A 20,993-nucleotide genomic window follows, 5' to 3' on the forward strand; every position below is an offset into this window, starting at 1 on the left:
AATTGAGACTGACCTCTTCTGTAAACCTACAGACATGCACCAGTATTTACACATGTCCTCTGCACATCCGATACACACTAAAAGGGCAATCCCAAAGGGTCTAGGAATAAGAATACGAAGAATATGCTCAAAAGAAAGTGACTATGTAAAACAAAGAAATGTATTAAAAACAAATCTTAAAAAAAGAGGTTACAAAGAAAGAATTATAGAGACGGAGTTAAGAAAAGTGGATAAACTAAAAAGAGATGATCTACTAGATTATAAAAATAGAGATAAAAAGGTCAAAAGAGTCCCATTAATAATGACTTACGCTAAACTTTTGCCCAATATTTCTAAAATAGTTTGGAAACACTTGCGGATTCTACATAATTCAGAAAAATTAAAAAAAGTATTTCTTAAGGCCCCAGTTGTAGCATTCAAAAGAGAAGCTAATTTAGGTGATATTTTAGTTCACAGTAAACATAAAAGAATAATTGACAAAATAGGTTCTACGAACATGTGCACTAGTAGATGTAAAGTGTGTAAATACATAGACAAAAGTAAAAATATAATTAAACATAAGAACACCACATATCCACTAAAAACTAATACCTACTGTAAAAATAGCAATGTTGTTTATGGAATAGCCTGTGAAAAATATGATGAAATCAAATATGTTGGAGAGACTGGAACTACTTTATATAAAAAAATTCAGAACCACCTTTCATTAATTAGAAATAAAAAAATGAATGAACCAATATTACAGCACTTCAGGGACATGACATAAATGATGTAAAGTTTGTAGTATTAGAACAGCTCAAATTAGACAATGCGACATATAGAAGAATAAAAGAAAGTAAATGGATAAATAGGCTGAACACGATTATGCCAGCGGGACTCAACAGAAAAGAATGAACTAATTAACTTCAATAAATATATAACATTTAAATAAATAAACAAAATTCATTCAAAAGTTGTGCATACTGATGCGCTGAGGAGGCCAAATCTAGACTGATCCTCAGAGCCAGCATTGCATGATATAATAAAAATATAAGTTTATATAAAGTAGTGTTAATTAGAATTAATACAGATTCAAAGATAGAAGTAAAAATGATGCCACAATATATAGAACACCATTACATCATGAAAGAATAAATCATGGATTTGAATGTAAACAATAACAAGTAGTTGTCATGCTGTCAAAAACCTATAAATACCTCCAATGTTTTGATTCAAACACAGGCTCCCTTGAGAAAGATGTGTACAACATATCGAAACGTTGGGCAGCTGGCTCTTTGAGCTAATATATATATATATATATATATATATATATATACACATACATACACACACACACATATTATAAAAATGCCAACTCAAGCAAATATGTTTTAGCCTGGTTTTAAAAACAGATGGTCTCCACTTCCCTCGCATGTGTTTGCAACTCATTCCAAAGTTTGGGGTCTCTGTAACAAAAAGCCCTTCCTCCCCATTTAACATACTTTATTTTAGGGATTACCAGCAATCCCATATTCAAGGATCTAAAGTTACGATTGGGGATATATGGGATAAACAGTTCTCCTAAACAGGTTGGTGCCAAATTATTTAGGGCCTTATAAGTTAATAACAGTATTTTAAAATCAACTCTATAATTTACAGGAAGTCAATGCAATGAAGCTAACACTGGGGTGATTTGTTCCCTTTTTCTGGTTTTAGTCCTGATTCTAGCAGCAGCATTTTGAACCAGTTGCAAACGAGACAATAAACATTTTGGGATGCCAGAAAATAACGCATAACAATAATCAATTCTGGAAGATACAAAGGTGTGTACTAGTCTTTCAGCATCAGATGTAGAGAATATAGGTCTGTTTTGCAGTATTTCTAAAATGATAAAAAGATGATTTTGTAATCTTTTTTATATGTTTCTCAAATAAGAGTAGGGTCGAAGATCACGCCTAAATTTCTAATTTCAGCTTCAGAAGATAGTCTGCTGAAATCCAGGCCAAATGATTCAGGCTTATCTAGCTGGTTTGATGAACCCACTAACAAAACCTCAGTTTTTTTCTGCATTCAACAGTAAGAAATTTTGAGACATCCAGCCCTTAATATCAGTAAGACAAGATACTATATTGGTCCCAAAAGAGGCATCACCAGGTTTAGAGACAAATACATCTGGGTGTCATCTGTATAAAAATGGAGATTCACTCCATGTTTGCTTATAATATCACCTGTAATATGCTGGACATAGTCTAGAGAATCAAGTAAATTAAAAAGATGTGTGGAGTACTTGTCTGATTCGATAGCTAAAAATCACCCAACAGAAAAATTCTATTGTAGTTGGAAGCTAGGAAAGATAGAAAATGAAGCATGTGGCTTTGGTGCACGATATACAATACCAAATGTACACAGATGCTTCATTATGTAAAATGAATGATGAATAATGGTCCATAGTTCCTTGTTTAATATTAAGATCAGAGTTATAAATTTCAGCAAGCAAGTACGAGGCTTCTGGATAAAGGAGTAGTCTGGAGGGGAAGCCTCAGTCAATAAGACATTATCATCTACCCCAAGCCAGGCTTTGGTGAGGGACAACATATTAAACCTTTGATCTACAATATAATCATGAATTAAAAGTGCTTTATTGGACAGTGATCTAAGATTCATCATCTGGCCTTTCATTTCCCAGGATTGATTACATGTTCGAGTGAAAACACAATAATGCAGCTGTTGCAGACAGGATTTACAAGCACTTGAACGGAAGTAAACCAGGTAGCAGGGAAATTGAAGGTGTTGTTTTTAGTGCTGTGGTACCTCTATGTCTGCAGTGAAGGTTCATGCCAGACTGTGCATTTTAGTGGGGGTTAGCTACAGCAAGCACAGTTCTAGCCAGTGCTGTAACCCTGCCCTTCTGATAAAGGTATGCCCAGTCCAAGTCTACCAAGTTCAGCCCATGAAAATGCCTAAAAGTAAAACAGTATAGCTAATTAATGGGATGAGATTTTTATGTGTTGCTCGTCAGTTAAAGTAACATACATTTGTTGAATTGTGAAAAAAAAATTGAAATAACTTTAAGGGCCAAACTCAGTATATCGTACCCGGCTCAGATGAACTAAAATCATTTGTGCATGCCCGGGCAAGCACAGTAGCCTACACGGTGTACCACTTTTTAACGCTTACCACAAAATAACACGACACCGGTAGAAGTTTATAAAAATTCACTGCACACAATCCAGCAATTCGTGGTTTAAAACTTAGAGTCAACAAGTAGATAACTATTTTAAAATGTATACAACTGATTTTTACATGGCGTATTTCAAGGTTATAGTTTTGTTTTATAAGCATAGCCTGCTTGTCCTTCAGGATGCGTCAAATTGAATCCGGAAGCGGTGTCCTCGCTACCCCGTGCTGTGTGTGGTTTCCGTAGCAACGGGGTTGTTTACTAACCTGTGCACGGAGAGTTAGTTTGATACAAACTGCGTCTCTCATTAGAATACCCTGTAAGTGGAATAAACCATTTCGGAAATACAGAAGACTTTAAAGTGAGTATGTGTAAATACACTTTTTGAAACTTAACATTAAAAAACGGAATGTTTAAACACCGACAAACTAGTAAACCCCGACGAGGATAACTGCATGTTTTGAAAGTTACATTTATCGACAAAAAAACAAACCAAAAAACACTGTTTTCAGATTCCACCATATAGTAGAATACAGTAGGTTAAAAAAACTAAATGAAATTACATTGAATCTAATGTTATTACTGCTACTGTTGAACGGATGTGTAATGTAATTCTACTATATGTAATTCTACTATTTAATTAATAAACATCAATGGCTGTGTGAAATGCATCGATTGAATCAATGCCCTGGTATTTGCTTGTATTAAGAGGCTGATGTTTTAAAATGACCTACATGTATGTGTTGATTTTGTCTCCACTTTAAAAAAAGATATATTATCTCGGTTTTATTATTCATCCATGTATTATTAATAAGGTGTCACCACATATACCATGGAATCGTACTACATTACATCACAAGGTTCACTTTATATCTGCATTTCAACGTGTTTTGTGTTAAATATTCAATACATTTCTACAAATATCCGTATACATTTCAAATATCCGTATACATTTCAAATATCCGTATACATTTTAAATATCCGTATTCATTTTAAATATCCGTATACATTTCAAATATCCTTATACATATCAAATATCCTTATTCATTTCAAATATCCTTATACATTTCAAATATCCTTAGTCATTTCATGTTTACCTGTGGTGCTTCAACCTGAGCGTGCTTAAGAACCCTTGATTAATGTCACTTAGTTGTATTGTTCAGGTTTTGACAACACGAGAAGGTGTTTTTGTCCTTTAAAAGTGTTAATTATGAAGTGTAGTAAATGCTGTGGAAGTGTGTCCCTTTCAGAGGACATGCTTGACTCCCACATTAACCTGCCCTTCAGTTTCAATGATGAGGCACAATGTGTGCAAGACGTTTTATATACCTGTCTCCAATTCAGACTAGTCTGCTGAGAGCAGCAAAAGGTGCAGGTGCTGGTTATGTATTTAATGTTTTAAAAAACAAACAAAAAAAAACTGGCAAATACCAGGCTGTGCATTTAAAGCTAGTAAAGTGCATTGCTGCATTTTAAAAACTCTTTTGAAAAAGACTACCGCTGTGGGATTAACTTCAGCCACCAGGAAGCACCAGCAACTGTTTGTTTGAGCTATCTGCACATTCCAAACAGAAATATAAAACACAAGCAAAGAACCAAAAGATCTTTCACAGTATCAGGGCAAAGAACCAGCAGAAAGAAAGGGTGACCCTATTGATACCCTAATACAGTACAAATACAGCATATGATTACCATAAGAAAAGCATAGCAAAGTGTCATAGAGCATTGTAAAACATGATAAACTATGGTAAGTGCATAGTATAACCATGGGAAACCTGCAAAATGACTGTGCAGATGTACTATGGTAAACCTGTAGAGGAGCAAGAACATAAGAACATAAGAAAGTTTACAAACGAGAGGAGGCCATTCGGCCCATCTTGCTCGTTTGGTTGTTAGTAGCTTATTGATCCCAGAATCTCATCAAGCAGCTTCTTGAAGGATCCCAGGGTGTCGGCTTCAACAACATTACTGGGGAGTTGGTTCCAGACCCTCACAATTCTCTGTGTAAAAAAGTGCCTCCTATTTTCTGTTCTGAATGCCCCTTTATCTATTCTCCATTTGTGACCCCTGGTCCTTGTTTATTTTTTCAGGTTGAAAAAGTCCCCTGGGTCGACATTGTCAATACCTTTTAGAATTTTGAATGCTTGAATCAGATCACCGCGTAGTCTTCTTTGTTAAAGACTGAATAGATTCAATTCTTTTAGCCTGTCTGCATACAACATGCCTTTTAAACCCAGGATAATTCTGGTCGTTCTTCTTTGCACTCTTTCTAGAGCAGCAATATCCTTTTTGTAGCAAGGTGACCAGAACTGAACACAATATTCTAGATGAGGTCTTACTAATGCATTGTAAAGTTTTAACATTACTCCCCTTGATTTAAATTCAACACTTTTCACAATATATCCGAGCATCTTGTTGGCCTTTTTTAGAGCTTCCCCACAGTGACTAGATGAAGACATTTCTAAGTCAACATAAAATCCTAGGTCTTTTTCATAGATTCCTTCTTCAATTTAAGTATCTCCGATATGATATTTATAATGCACATTTTTATTGCCTGCATGCAATACTTTACACTTTTCTCTATTAAATGTCATTTGCCATGTGTCTGCCCAGTTCTGAATGCTGTCTAGATCATATTGAATGACCTTTGCTGCTGCAACAGTGTTTGCCACTCCTCCTATTTTTGTGTCGTCTGCAAATTTAACAAGTTTGCTTACTGTACCAGAATCTAAATCATTAATGTAGATTAGGAATAGCAGTAATGTTGCTCAAGTTAATTAGTCTTTACAGTCCTGATTATTATTTCAAGAAGTTAGTGTAATAGTGTGGGTGATGGATTGCTTTAACCCTGATTTTCTCTTCTTCCCTTTAATTGTGTTGTTAGTGTAATAGTGTGGGTGATGGATTGCTTTAACCCTGATGTTCTCTTCTTCCCTGTAATTGTGAATGTAGATGCCGACCTTGAAGGGGGTTTCAAAGCCCCCCATCGGGGAGACCCTGAGGCGTTACAATGTCCTGCCCCCGATTTCAGGCCCCAGTGGCAGGGCTGAGCTGGAGAAGCTGACTGCAAGCGACAGGCCTGAGCGCAGCAAGCTACTGAAACAAAGAGAGAGCCTCCAGTAGAGACGCCTGCTCAATCAGATCGTGTACGCAATGCTGGCTTTTAACTTCATTTTTACTGCAGCTTGTACGTCAACAGGCCTAAATATTACATGTGATCGATGCAATCATTTAGCACAGGGCTTCTCAAACTCGGACCTGGGGACCCCCTGTGGCTGCTGGTTTTCATTCCAACTGAGCTCTCAATTACTTAACTACTCTTAATTGAACTGATAATTTGCTTAATTATACCTTTTTACTTCTTTTCAACTCTTAAACAGTTGCAGTTCAAGTTACTTATCAAATGTTATAGCTAACTTGAAATATGCAACTGTTCAAGACCTGAAAACAAGTAAAAAGGTCTAATTAAGCAAATGATCAGTTCAATTAAGGGTCTAGTTGAGTAATTGAGAGCTTGGTTGGAATGAAAACCAGCAGACACGGGTCCCCAGGATCGAGTTTGAGAAGCCCTGATTTAGCATGTACTTGAAAAAAGTTTGCAATAAAAAAAAAAAAAAAATAATTCTGCAAGAAATAGTTATGCACTTTCCCATGTATAATGAGGTTACAGCATGTATAATGAGGTTACAGCATGTATAATGAGGTTACAGCATGTCATTGCAATGGTGAGGCATGTTTTACACTGTGAACAGCTTGGCTGGCTGCATACCAGGACCAGGCTAGCCAAGTTAATGCAAAGCTGCTCCAGATCTGACAGGAAGGACCAGGCTGGTCAAGTTAACGCAAAGCTGCTCCAGATCTGACATGAAGGACCAGGCTGGTCAAGTTAACGCTGCTCCAGATCTGACATGAAGGACCAGGCTGGTCAAGTTAACGCAAAGCTGCTCCAGATCTGACATGAAGGACCAGGCTGGTCAAGTTAACGCAAAGCTGCTCCAGATCTGACATGAAGGACCAGGCTGGTCAAGTTAACGCAAAGCTGCTCCAGATCTGACATGAAGGACCAGGCTGGTCAAGTTAACGCAAAGCTGCTCCAGATCTGACATGAAGGACCAGGCTGGTCAAGTTAACGCTGCTCCAGATCTGACACGAAGGACCAGGCTGGTCAAGTTAACGCAAATCTGCTCCAGATCTGACATGACACACAAGTCGACTCGCAGGAATGATCAGGCAACGTTCTCCATGTTCTTCTTCATATGAGGGGGTTTGCTGGGACAATTCTCCCTACATCTTAGTGGAATGGTTGCCTGGCAGTCGCCTTGTTTCTCATTAGGTCCACAGGTTCCCTCATTGACATTATTAAATGTCTCAGATTTTCTAGGCGCTTTAAAGGTTTGCATGGCTGTAAATACGAGTCTTTGAGTGTACAGTACTGTATTTAATCATGTATTTGTAATTTATAGCATTCAAGGGGCTGTGCGTGCCTATGAGCAAGAAATGGAAGCAAATATAAAGAGAATTCCCTCTCCTCCAGAACCCCAGTTACCCTCCACGGTAAGAACACAAGATGGAGATGGAGCCTCAGCCCTGCTAGCACACCATTCACACTATCCCATGGAATCTAATGCCACAGTTCATATTCCTGGTGTGTTTCAGAAAACCCTTCAATGGATGTATAACTTTGTGTAAAAACATGCTAGCTACCTTCTGTTATAAACTTCCTTTAGTTCAGCTTCCATTGTAACTGTGCCCTCTCATGGACTAAAAGCACTGTCTGCTCAGAAAGTGACAGACGTGCATGCCACTGCCCCAAATGAGTTGATCGTGTGTGATATATTCTCTGTATAATGATATATTCTCTGTGTAATGATATATTCTCTGTGTAATGATATATTCTCTGTATAATGTTTATAATCAAGGGCTTTTTCACTTTTACAGATGAACAGTGAATCACAAAAACATACAGGAGTTTCATTTTACTTTGAGTGCTATCAGGGGTGGAACAAAAAAACAAACAAGCACCTGCCATACCGCTGAGCATTGCCTGAGGGCACCGAGTGGACAAAGCCCTTGAGATGGAGCTCAGGGTTTTATACTGGCAAAGGAGTCCAATGACAAGTGCTTATGACAAGACACAGGTATAGGAAAACATAATACCGGTAACTCAGTATTGGAACAGAGACTCTCCAAATGGGTATTAACAAAATTAGATTAAAAGGAGTCTTTTTGGAAGGTACTTACGGTAAATGTATTATTTTTATATAGCAATAATATATTACAACTTGTAGTACATTTTACTGTAATTGTATTTGTATTAAAACTAGATATTTGATACTGAATATTAGTTCATGGTATACAGTTTTTATTCGCTGCAAGAGGATGTTGAAAGCAGCTATTTTTTGTCCGAAACATCCTGAAATAAATATATTTTTTTATCATTTAAACCTTTTGTGTACATCCAAAAAAAAAGCTTTTCATTTTTTAAATATTTAAAATGTTGTACACTGCAGTTACACCTGCTTTCAACATCCTCCTGTGGCAAATAAAAACCATATACCATGAACTTTACCGGATCATTCAGTATCCACTATATATATAATTAAAAAAGTACAACAAACAGAATCACTTTGCTCCTGCACTGCATGTCCTGACGCGGTGTCTCTCCCTCCCTCCCTCCCTCTCTCCCTCTCTGCCTCGCTCTGATCAGATGAACTACATGTTCATGAGGCAGTGTGTGGAGAGCAGCCCCATCGTTCCCATTCAGCAGCACTGGCTGGACTCCATGCTGAGGCGGGTCCCAGCTCCCCTGCAGCAGGGCCCAGGCAGGCCGGAGCTCATTCAGAAGCTGTTCCAGGAGGTCACGCAGGACTTTGAGGAGGGCATGAAGCAGTGCATGGGTGAGAAACCTGCCTGCCTTCACTGCAGTGCGGTACACTGCACGGAGCACACACTGCCTCCACTGCACTGAGCACACACAGTCTCCATTGCACTGAGCACACACTGCCTCCACTGCACAGAGCACACACTGCCTCCACTGCACAGAGCACACACTGCCTCCACTGCACAGAACACACACAGTCTCCACTGCACAGAGCACACACAGTCTCCACTGCACTGAGCACACACAGCCTCCACTGCACAGAGCACACACTGTCTCCACTGCACAGAGCACACACTGTCTCCACTGCACAGAGCACACACAGTCTCCACTGCACAGAGCACACACTGTCTCCACTGCACAGAGCACACACTGTCTCCACTGCACAGAGCACACACTGCCTCCACTGCACAGAGCACACACTGCCTCCACTGCACAGAGCACACACTGCCTCCACTGCACAGAGCACACACTGCCTCCACTGCACAGAGCACACACTGCCTCCACTGCACAGAGCACACACTGTCTCCACTGCACAGAACACACAGTCTCCACTGCACAGAGCACACACTGTCTCCACTGCACAGAGCACACACTCGACAGCCACTGGCCCTCCTCCTGTACCACTCGTGTCACTTGATGACTTGTTAGGAACAGGAGAGAACGAGAACAACGTCATAAAACACTGACACGCCCACCATTAAATCTGTGTTATTGTTATTTATTTTTACACTGAAAAGAAATTAGCACTGCATGTAAACTGTGAATGGGATGCCTTAGGCCCCATCCATGACATTTTCTACCTCATCTCCTGCTCATCAATCAGAGCCGTTGGTGGTTCCTAGGGTACTGTTAATCATAAAAGCTTTCTATAAAAGGAACCTATTTAAATTGATTATATAAAATACTTGTGGTAGATTCCAGTCTTCTAGGTATGATATTCATCTAATTCATTCTGTCATCACTGGTATACCCCTACTCAATACTTCACATGTTGTAAGGTATTTGTGTCACTTATTAGATAAATATTGTATAGCCCGGAGTCCAGCAGGGGGAAGTTTTAATATCTCTTGTATAAGTTAGTAGGTGATGTGTAGGGTGCTTGTACAGAGATGTCATCTTGTGCAGTCTAGCCGAGAGGGTTGTGAATCTGAGATACTGTATGCTGCCTTTGCACGAGATGACAGGATGATTTGTTCTGGAACGTTGACATAACCTTAACGCTGATTGGTTGATTTCTCATATGTGATTTATGATTGAAAGAAGCTCTAGAAACTCCCTGGGGGTGTGTGGCTGGTGTAAGTGTCATTAATAGTAAAGGTGATGTGTCTTTATAAAGAGGATTACATCTGATATGTTATCAAACTTCCTTTTGGGGGATGAGAACAGCCTGAAACATGTCAAAACAGTCATATCTGCTAGCGCACCTGCCGTGACTTACCAAAAGACAGGACAGTCATATCTGCTTGCTCGCCTGCTGTGACTTACCAAAAGACAGGACAGTCATATCTGCTAGCATGCCTGCCGTGACTTACCAAAAGACAGGACAGTCATATCTGCTCGCTCACCTGCTGTGACTTACCAAAAGACAGGACAGTCATATCTGCTTGCTCGCCTGCTGTGACTTACCAAAAGACAGGACAGTCATATCTGCTCGCTCACCTGCTGTGACTTACCAAAAGACAGGACAGTCATATCTGCTAGCACGCCTGTCGTGACTTACCAAAGAGGACCCGAACACTGATCACTGATGACAGCTACTTCCTTTTTCCCCCAACCCCTGTAGTTTCCATTTTGTCCTTCAAGTATTAAAATACAGTAGACATGTACACACCAAAAATGTGCACCAGCCTCCCACAGCCTGTCAGACCATTTGCCTTATGCTGTGTTATAAACCATTGCAAATTCATAGTCTGAGCATTAGAAATGAAGGCAGTGTAGGTACAGTGCCTTGCGAAAGTATTCGGCCCCCTTGAACTTTGCGACCTTTTGCCACATTTCAGGCTTCAAACATAAAGATATGAAACTGTAATTTTTTGTGAAGAATCAACAACAAGTGGGACACAATCATGAAGTGGAACGAAATTTATTGGATATTTCAAACTTTTTTAACAAATAAAAAACGGAAAAATTGGGCGTGCAAAATTATTCAGCCCCCTTAAGTTAATACTTTGTAGCGCCACCTTTTGCTGTGATTACAGCTGTAAGTCACTTGGGGTATGTCTCTATCAGTTTTGCACATCGAGAGACTGAAATTTTTGCCCATTCCTCCTTGCAAAACAGCTCGAGCTCAGTGAGGTTGGATGGAGAGCATTTGTGAACAGCAGTTTTCAGTTCTTTCCACAGATTCTCGATTGGATTCAGGTCTGGACTTTGACTTGGCCATTCTAACACCTGGATATGTTTATTTGTGAACCATTCCATTGTAGATTTTGCTTTATGTTTTGGATCATTGTCTTGTTGGAAGACAAATCTCCGTCCCAGTCTCAGGTCTTTTACAGACTCCATCAGGTTTTCTTCCAGAATGGTCCTGTATTTGGCTCCATCCATCTTCCCATCAATTTTAACCATCTTCCCTGTCCCTGCTGAAGAAAAGCAGGCCCAAACCATGATGCTGCCACCACCATGTTTGACAGTGGAGATGGTGTGTTCAGGGTGATGAGCTGTGTTGCTTTTACGCCAAACATAACGTTTTGCATTGTTGCCAAAAAGTTCGATTTTGTTTTCATCTGACCAGAGCACCTTCTTCCACATGTTTGGTGTGTCTCCCAGGTGGCTTGTGGCAAACTGTAAACAACACTTTTTATGGATATCTTTAAGAAATGGCTTTCTTCTTGCCACTCTTCCATAAAGGCCAGATTTGTGCAGTATACGACTGATTGTTGTCCTATGGACAGAGTCTCCCACCTCAGCTGTAGATCTCTGCAGTTCATCCAGAGTGATCATGGGCCTCTTGGCTGCATCTCTGATCAGTCTTCTCCTTGTATGAGCTGAAAGTTCAGAGGGACGGCCAGGTCTTGGTAGATTTGCAGTGGTCTGATACTCCTTCCATTTCAATATTATCGCTTGCACAGTGCTCCTTGGGATGTTTAAAGCTTGGGAAATCTTTTTGTATCCAAATCCGGCTTTAAACTTCTCCACAACAGTATCTCGGACCTGCCTGGTGTGTTCCTTGTTCTTCATGATGCTCTCTGCGCTTTAAACGTACCTCTGAGACTATCACAGTGCAGGTGCATTTATACGGAGACTTGATTACACACAGGTGGATTCTATTTATCATCATTAGTCATTTAGGTCAACATTGGATCATTCAGAGATCCTCACTGAACTTCTGGAGAGAGTTTGCTGCACTGAAAGTAAAGGGGCTGAATAATTTTGCACGCCCAATTTTTCAGTTTTTTATTTGTTAAAAAAGTTTGAAATATCCAATAAATTTCGTTCCACTTCATGATTGTGTCTCACTTGTTGTTGATTCTTGTGGCAATGTGCCCTGCCCCTGTGTGCAATTGTGTGTTATGTGTTGTATGTTGCGTGTGTAAATGTTGGTGTATAGTCATTGGTACACGGGATATAAACGGGTCTGTGTTTCACGTGTATTTAAAAAGTGTAGATTTGTATTTAGGCATGAGGAGAGCACAAATCACTTCACGTGCTGGTTAAATGTAATATGTGAGCACGGGGTTGCACAGAATTAATTCACGTGCTGGGATTCAAGTGAATAATTAATTAGTAATTGAATCCCAGCACAATAGTATATATAGACGCACATTTCTTGCACTCAGGGTTAGGTGTTCGGTGAGTGGAGAACGGGTGAGAGAGAAGGAGAAATACATTTAAATATCAATTGCTATTACGTGCTGGTAGGACCAGCACGATACTTGTTTATTTAAAACTCACCGTGTTTGTTTGTGTGTCTGTCCGTTTACTGTATAGTCCGTTTTGTTTGTCTTTTTATTTTGGCGTGTAGTGCCGTGTCCCGTGTTTTTGTCTGTTAAACCCTTTTATTTTCTGTGCTGTTTTATTAAATGCTGAGCGAAACCATTCGCTCAGCTCCACCAAACTCCAAGTCTCTGTCGTTTGTGTTCCTGTTTCTGGTCTGACGCCACCCACTCCGGCCGTCTTTGTGACAATTCTTCACAAAAAATTACAGTTTCATATCTTTATGTTTGAAGCCTGAAATGTGGCAAAAGGTCGCAAAGTTCAAGGGGGCCGAATACTTTCGCAAGGCACTGTATATTGTTTTGCATGTAAAGCCTGTGTGTGTCTGTCTTTCAGTGAACTGTATGCTTCTGAAGCCTGGTGCTCAGGTCATGAGTGTTGATATAACAGCTCCACCCCCAGAAGTGGTGTGAGTATACTGGTGGCTCTGATACCGTATCAAGAACATTACACGTACATTTCTCTTCTTTATCAAAGTTAAAATGACATTTCCTCTCTGTTTGGCACTGACTGTGATCAAGAGCGCTCCTTTGCTTGTAGTGAAAAACAACAGGACCTTGATAAATCAGCACCAAAGTGCCACACACAGGATCATCACGTTTCAGTATTAAAATACTGGAATTACTCACGCACGATTTGGACTTGGGGTTATTCATAGACAAGTATTGGAACCAGTAAATTGTACAACAGGTTCTGCCACGTGCAATAATTTAATAACCTTTCATTTCTAAGTGGTTTTCCTCTGGGAATAACCACTGTATCTGTATCTTATTTCAGAGGTCTTAATTTTTCAACCCCCTGGCATGACAGCTTTATAAAAAACAGGAAGGAGATTGGGGTCAACCTGCACATTCTCCACCCGGCCATGAGGACCATGCTGGACATGGGCTATGCAACCTTCTGTGATCTGCTGCTGATCGATCTTTCAGATATCCGGTGAGCTCATTCAGTGTGGGGCTGCGACCCCTGTGCAAACAGAGTGGAAGCTCAGTGGTGAGAAGCTTACAGGTATTTAACTAGTGTGATCATTAACCAAGCTGCGTATCGATTTGAAATGGTCTTATTTAGGTCTAAAGGGCCGGTTGATTGTGAATCCTTAAAGAACAATGTGATGCTGGAGTGTAAAAAAATGGAAGAAAAGCTGCTGAGCACCTGGCAAGCCAAGGTTATCCATCTCCTAACCAACCCAGAGACACTGAAGGGCATCAAACCAGACAAACTGGACTCCTTCTACAACTGTGTGGCCACACTCATCTCTAACCAGGTATGAAACACGGGGCAGCTGTGTAATAGCATTGTAATCACGACTGTGTAATTATCACATGGTAATGGGTTACACCACGGTACAAGCCATTTCCATGTGATTACTCGCTTATGGTTTTTACATGGTTATATATAAACTGCTACCGAAACGTCACTAGCGAACAGACAAGCATATTAAACAACATTAATAACCTTCAATTGTATTGTGGAATAAAAGTAATCTTCTTAGTCTGGTAGTGGCAGACCATTTAGGCAATTCAGGGCTAAGCTTCCTGATAAGAAATGATTTTACATGGACGGGTTAATGTTGTCACTCCTTGGATGAACAACATACATAATTTGCCTGGCATCAGTTGTCCTTGCCTATCTAATGTACTGTTTATACATCACTGATTCCCTATTTACAGCTTGCAGTGTGGAACTCCAGTTGGTTAGCATTACAAACAGTTCTAACTCTTTTTTCTGCCTGACTCCATTATCAAGGGTTAAAAAGTACAAATAAAAATCTGTGATGAAAAGAGGAGGAATGAATGCCAGCTGAGGAAGTGGAATTAGAAAACTGGATCATATACAGTACAGTTGTCTCCAGCTAAGAGAACAATCCACGGGAATTTTTTACCCAATTTTTTCCCAATTTGGAATTGCCAATTGTATGCATTGATCTCGGTCCACCACTGCAAGCCCCGCAAAACAGCGGCAGACACACGCGTCCTCTGAAACGTATCCTGCCAAGCCGTCTTTTTTCGCTGGTGCGCGGTAAACCGAGGATTACCCTGCCGACCTGAGCCCGCCCTACCCGGGCGGCACTCGGCCAATTGTGCGCCGCCTCCTGGGAACTACCATTCATGATCGGTCAAAGACATGGCCTGGATACAAACCTGCGATCTCCAGGCTATTGGGCGCATCTTGCACTCCACGCAGAGCGCCCTCTAAGACGGAGTTGACCACAGTCACAATATGAATCAATAAATAAATACATATGTGTTACTTGTCATGAAGCACGTGCATCAAAATATGAAATGAACTGAATAAGTAAGAGAAAAGCAATAGGCAAGTGTATGTTAATAAACTATAATAATAAAGTAGCAGACAAACTAACGTTAATAAACTAACTGTCAAACTAAATTAACACAGCACCTCTACACGTTAAAAAATTAGCATTAATATACAAGACATGCTCATTATTATTTAACAGAATGGTGAAGCAACTCACCAAAACAGGAAACACCAAATTGCTCGGCGACTTGTGTCTGATTCAGGTTTTTTTCAAAAGCTCAAATAATTTCCAACTTTTTGTATCAAGAGCAACAGCGGCGCATTTTGCCTTTTGTTTACTTGCCGTTTTGTAGCGATGAGGTGTACGTATAAAAAATCATAAATTGGCAATGATAAATTGAAAGATTGAATAAACCAAGCACTTCCTCGAGACACTCTCACAATGACAAGTCCGTTTTGAAAAGATTTGATAAACTATTTAAAGGTTTTAACAGTACTGTATCAGTTGTGAAAGAATCGCTATCGGTGCCAAAAAGTGTTCTTTTAAGCAAAGTTCCTGTTCCTTTAGGCAGAGCATTTACAATGGGAAGAATCCATTTCACCACAAGTGTTTTCACTTAGCCGAAGTGTTCTCTTAGGAGGTGTTCCTATACGCGGAGACGACTGTGCAAGACTCTCTTCTATCAGAGAGCTGGAGATTAAATGCACTAATATGGGTGTGAGGGTGTGTGTGGTATAGCAAGCAAACTTATTTATTTGTAAGAAAGTATAGTAGAATCCCTCTATTAGAACCACCAAAGGGCCTGGTTTTTTATTAGGCTTGTCACAAACCAACAGTGGATTTTTGTAGCTAGCTATTCTTACTTTGATGCTATAGAATGCATTTGTGAAGTGAAAGCATCTTGCACAAAACATATTTGTGTAAGATGCTGAAAAGAAACTGTTTAAATTAGCTAATAATAATTAGCATTGATGCAGCTCTCTTTGTTTCTAGCTCAAAGCTCTTCTGGAGCGAAGCATCAATGAGTATGTCAAGCTGTTTACACCCAGCCACAGCCACATGCTGCCACAGTTCAAAATGGAGCTCACCTTCGATGATGAGAAGATGGAGTTTTACCCAAGCTTTCAGGATTTAGAAGACGCAGTCCTGTTCGTAGTAGCAAGGATCTCCAGCTCACTGCAGGTAGGGTTCATTATCCATGTTGAAGGGTGCTGTGTCCTGTGTTGTCCTGTGTTTATGACAGTATTTGCAGGATTCAGAAGCAGCAGTCCTGTTCATATTAGATCTCCAGCTCACTACAGGTAGGGTTCATTATCCGTGTTGAATGGTGTCCTGTGTTGTCCTGTGTTGTCCTGTGTTTATGACAGTATTTGTGATTTGCACAGTTTTAATGGTCATTTTCTGTCTTCTGCATCAGAAAGTTCAGACAGTGCAGTCTTGGCTAGCTGAAGGTACCTCTGTCTATGTTGATGCAAAAATCGCAGATCACATCATGCAAAAGGCACAGGCAGCACTAAAGAGTGCTGTGGAAATTAACCTGGAGGCACCACGGGAACACTTCACAAATTATGGTGAGAAAGTGTCTAAGTATTGCATTTTTTCTGTGCATGCGAGGAGAGGATGTCTCTGTATATTTGGTGCAGGGGTGAGCATCAAAAGAACTGCTGAGACAAGGGGGATCTGCTTGGGGGGGAAGGGGAGAGATATATTTTCCGATATATAACAATTTGGACAGTAAAACAGTAAAATACTAACAAGAAGGATGGTAAATGTACTGTGATGACGGGAATATAATGGCTAGGTTTGCTGCTTGTTTGTCCAGTGGAGAGGTATGACTGGCTGGTGAATGGAACCGCTGAGTCCCGAGTGCAGAACTACATAGAGCAGGAGCACACCTTTGATGAATACACAGAGGTGAGTGTCACCACATCTGTCTGCTATTGTCTCTCCACTCTGTATCCTTCATTCACTCATCAACTACATAGGTCTCAAATGTGCAGTTTGTAAAGAAGCACATGTTACGGCAAATGTGTGTCTTCATTTTAAAACAGACATCTGGGATACATGTTTGCTAAAACGTTTCTTTCAGAACTGCACATTTGAGACCTACATAATGAATGGATGTGCATGGTGGAGAAAATGCATGGAGCTATTTATTAGCTGCAGTTACTTTAAAACAAGCTTTGGCATTGTTGTGTGTGGCTGAATGCTTCCCGTACAGTTTGTGGAGGAGTTTCGTCTCCTGTCCAGGCAGATCATGAGCCTGCCCTCCATCGCTCACTACAACATGGTGCACCTGGACTGTGAGGACCTCAAGCAGGGGCTGGCCAAGAAAGCCAAGAGCTTCACGAATATCCTGCTGGAGATGCTAGTGAAGCAGCACAGAGAACACAATGAACAGTAAGCTTCTTTTAAACACATTTTAGAATGGAAGCGTTCAGACAAAAGAACACATGTGCATTTCTGAGATATTCATTTCTATTGAGTTTAAGTGCTTGAAATCATGTCCCATTGTATGAATCATATGCACCCTTCTGTAGGTGTGTTGTGGCAGATATGCACCAGATTGCAAACAGACACAGTGAAGCTCTCTTAGAACCAGATGTATGCCTTAACATGCTCTCTGATAAATTTGCACATATTCAATTGCTTTATAAAATGCAATGTTATATATGTATATATATTAGGGATGGGACGAATACAGCAGTTCCGAATAATTCCTTTAAGCTCTCACTGACCCGACACATTTCAATTGAAAACCGGTTACACTTTTAAATCACACAATTAGATTGTGCTGTGTGTATAATCTCCAAAGTGCTTTCAATTAAAAACAAATTGTCGCCTTTTAATCTGTAAAGAGGTGAGTTTCGCGTGGCCGATGCAGATCCACATTATAAACACGTAAGCATAACAATAGTGTGTAACATCTTCAGGTACGGTTTAAAAAAAATCCCTCTTGTTACAATTCTTCGATCTATTGATGTTGAGGTTTAAAAGTTTTAAATTTAGATAAAGGATGCAGGATTTGTAAAGATTTTGAAATCATCAAGGAGAAGGCGCTGAAGATTCCTGAAACGACAGAAGAAATGATGGTGATTTTAGCTTATGTGGAGCAAACAAAAACCAAGGGTATCCAGGAACTGAACATAAGGATCGCAGTAGGTTCAGTATTACTTTGAACTGACCTCTTGGGTGACCAAAACATTTACTAACTCCTAAACTGTTAAGTACCGCTGAAGACTTGTGTTTCAAATTCATTATTCCTTACCATGAACCTTAGAAATAATTGAGAAATAAAGTATGATTTTAAACCTCACAGAAAACACATGTGGGATTGATATAGACCTAAAGGGTATTTAGATCATTGCATTTGACCCCTATAAGTTCACTTCCTTCAGGTAATAGAATCTAACTTGGGGAACTATGAGGCCCTCTTGTTTGTAACACATGAAGTGAATTTGTAGCATTGTGGGAGGAGATGCAGACTTTACTGAAAATAAACTCTGGAAAACCAAATGATTTTTTACACCTATAAACAATCCCTTTATTAAACAGGTTTTTAAAATAATGTTTTAAAAGGATGGGGGGGTTCTGAAGTGTAAAGATCAGGCTCTTTTGAGAACTAACACAATGCGTTCACACAGGAAACCCAGCGCAGACTGAACTACCTCCTGGATGGGTATATTTTTACACAAGAAGACCTGGGATTGAATTCGACAGTGCTTCTGTGGCCACGGAATATTAACCCTGTCTTCGACCTCAATGATGAGGTCATTATACTTACTCAAAATCTACTGGATTGCTTACGCACTCTGTCACCTTTATTCTTAACAATAGATTTGTGCCATTGGTACATTGAGAGACTGTAAAATGACAAGCTCCAGTCAAAAGCACTGAAAGGGACGTAACTTGAAGCACGAATTTGCACAGAACCTTAGGCCGTTTGAACTTGCCAGCAAAGGGGAGATCAATTTTTGTAGAAATGTTATCTAAGGCTTCACTCTCGTGGTTTATCTACAGCACCTGTAGAACTCCTCTGTTGTATCCTGGGACACTATCACCCTTCATTTAAATATGCTTTATTTTGCTCTTATCTGTCCCCTATTTTACTGCATTTAATCCTGTACCTCAGAATATTGTAATCTGCCAAGTGTTTAATCTGTAGTATTTTGTACTTAATCATATCCTGATGTAACTATCACTATTTAATCATATCCTGATGTAACTTTCACTATTATCTGCTGTATATTGAATTGTGGTTTGTCACACTTGAGAATTATTGTATTTCTTGTTCTTATTGTATGACTTATATTGTAACACTTGAATGTATTTGTATTTGCTTGCGATTGTAAGTCGCCCTGGATAAGGGCGTCTGCTAAGAAATAAATAATAATAATAATAATATCTTGTCATCAGAACCCCACGATAATAATGATAACCTTATTATGATCAGCTAGATGTGTATTATTCCTTATATTCTAGACACATTCCTCCCTGCTTATACTGGGGAAAGTATTTGACATCATCCCTTAAGCAATGAGCAGTACTCCTAGAGATAGAGAGTGCCTCCCTCTCCCCTTGTCTCCTGCCCTGTCCAGGTGATTGAGCATTACAAGCGCAAAGGAGAGAGCGAGCTGCTAGGGAAGAGAGAGAAGGTGATGCTGGAGCTGGAGAAGCTGACCAGGAGGATGGAGGAGTTTGCAGAGTGCTCAGAGCTGGACATGATGCAACAGGTCAGTTAATAAGGGTCACTGGTTCACCTGCATTAACACTGTCAATAGGGTGTAGGGTCACCATGGGACTGATTCACCTGCCATAACACTGTCAATAGGGTGTAGGGTCACCATGGGACTGATTCACCTGCCATAACACTGTCAATAGGGGGTAGGGTCACCATGGGACTGATTCACCTGCCAGGATGTTTAAATTGTTCTGGAGGGACATATGGTCATTCTTCAATCCTGATTTCTTCAGGGAATTTCTGATTGTTTTGCCAATGTCTGTAAATGACTTTAAACCTTGACTGCAAATGAACTTATCATCTTATCCCACTGCCAATCTGCACTTAGCCTTGTACCATGTGTGATCCTCCTTTTGAATGAACTATTTTGTTTTATTGCAGTATGTGAACAATGTTCGAACAGTTCAGAAAAGGCTTCAGGAAGCAGAGGAGTCCATTTCCTTCATCAACAAGGAGGAGACTCTCTGCAAGTGGGACCAGACAATCTACCCGGAGGTGGAATCCCTCAAAGTGAGCATCGAGTCCTACCAGAAGCTCTTTGCCATGGTCCTGAAATGGCAGCGCACAGAGAAACGGTAGTGCTTCCTGTTGTGTGGATACTGACTTGCAGTTTTTTTATTTTAGTGTCAGGCTTTTTTTAGTACTACTGTATCCCGGTACATCTCGGTAAACCCTGGGTTCGGTATTGGTGTTTTCTAGAACGTTTCCTGAGTATGTTGCTCCTCTCTCTCCTGCCAGGTGGATGGACGGTGCTTTCCAAGACCTGAACGGAGAGAGCATGGAAGTGGAGGTGGTTAGGGTTAGGGTTAGGGTTAGGGTTAGGGTTTGATGTTTTCTAGAATGTTTCCTGAGTATGTTGCTCCTCTCTCTCCTGCCAGGTGGATGGATGGTGCTTTCCAAGACCTGAACGGAGAGAGCATGGAAGTGGAGGTGGACGAGTTCTTCAGAGAGATCTACAGGATGTTCAAGTTCTTCCAGCAGAAGCAGAAGAAGGCCGAGCTGGAGCTGCAGAAAGCAG

General features: G+C 40.2%; 1 long non-coding RNA gene across 1 annotated transcript; it reads left to right on the forward strand.

Annotated features, from left to right (window-relative positions):
* Window positions 1–3,059: 3,059 nt before the first annotated feature.
* Window positions 3,060–8,088, forward strand: LOC117964014 (uncharacterized). Its single transcript, XR_004660930.2, has 3 exons — window positions 3,060–3,518; window positions 6,110–6,303; window positions 7,621–8,088. It is a non-coding gene; the product is annotated as an uncharacterized LOC117964014 (long non-coding RNA).
* The last annotated feature ends 12,905 nt before the right edge of the window (window positions 8,089–20,993 follow it).

Source organism: Acipenser ruthenus, chromosome 25 (genome assembly GCF_902713425.1).
Source record: "Acipenser ruthenus chromosome 25, fAciRut3.2 maternal haplotype, whole genome shotgun sequence".
Classification (NCBI taxonomy): Eukaryota; Metazoa; Chordata; class Actinopteri; order Acipenseriformes; family Acipenseridae; genus Acipenser; species Acipenser ruthenus.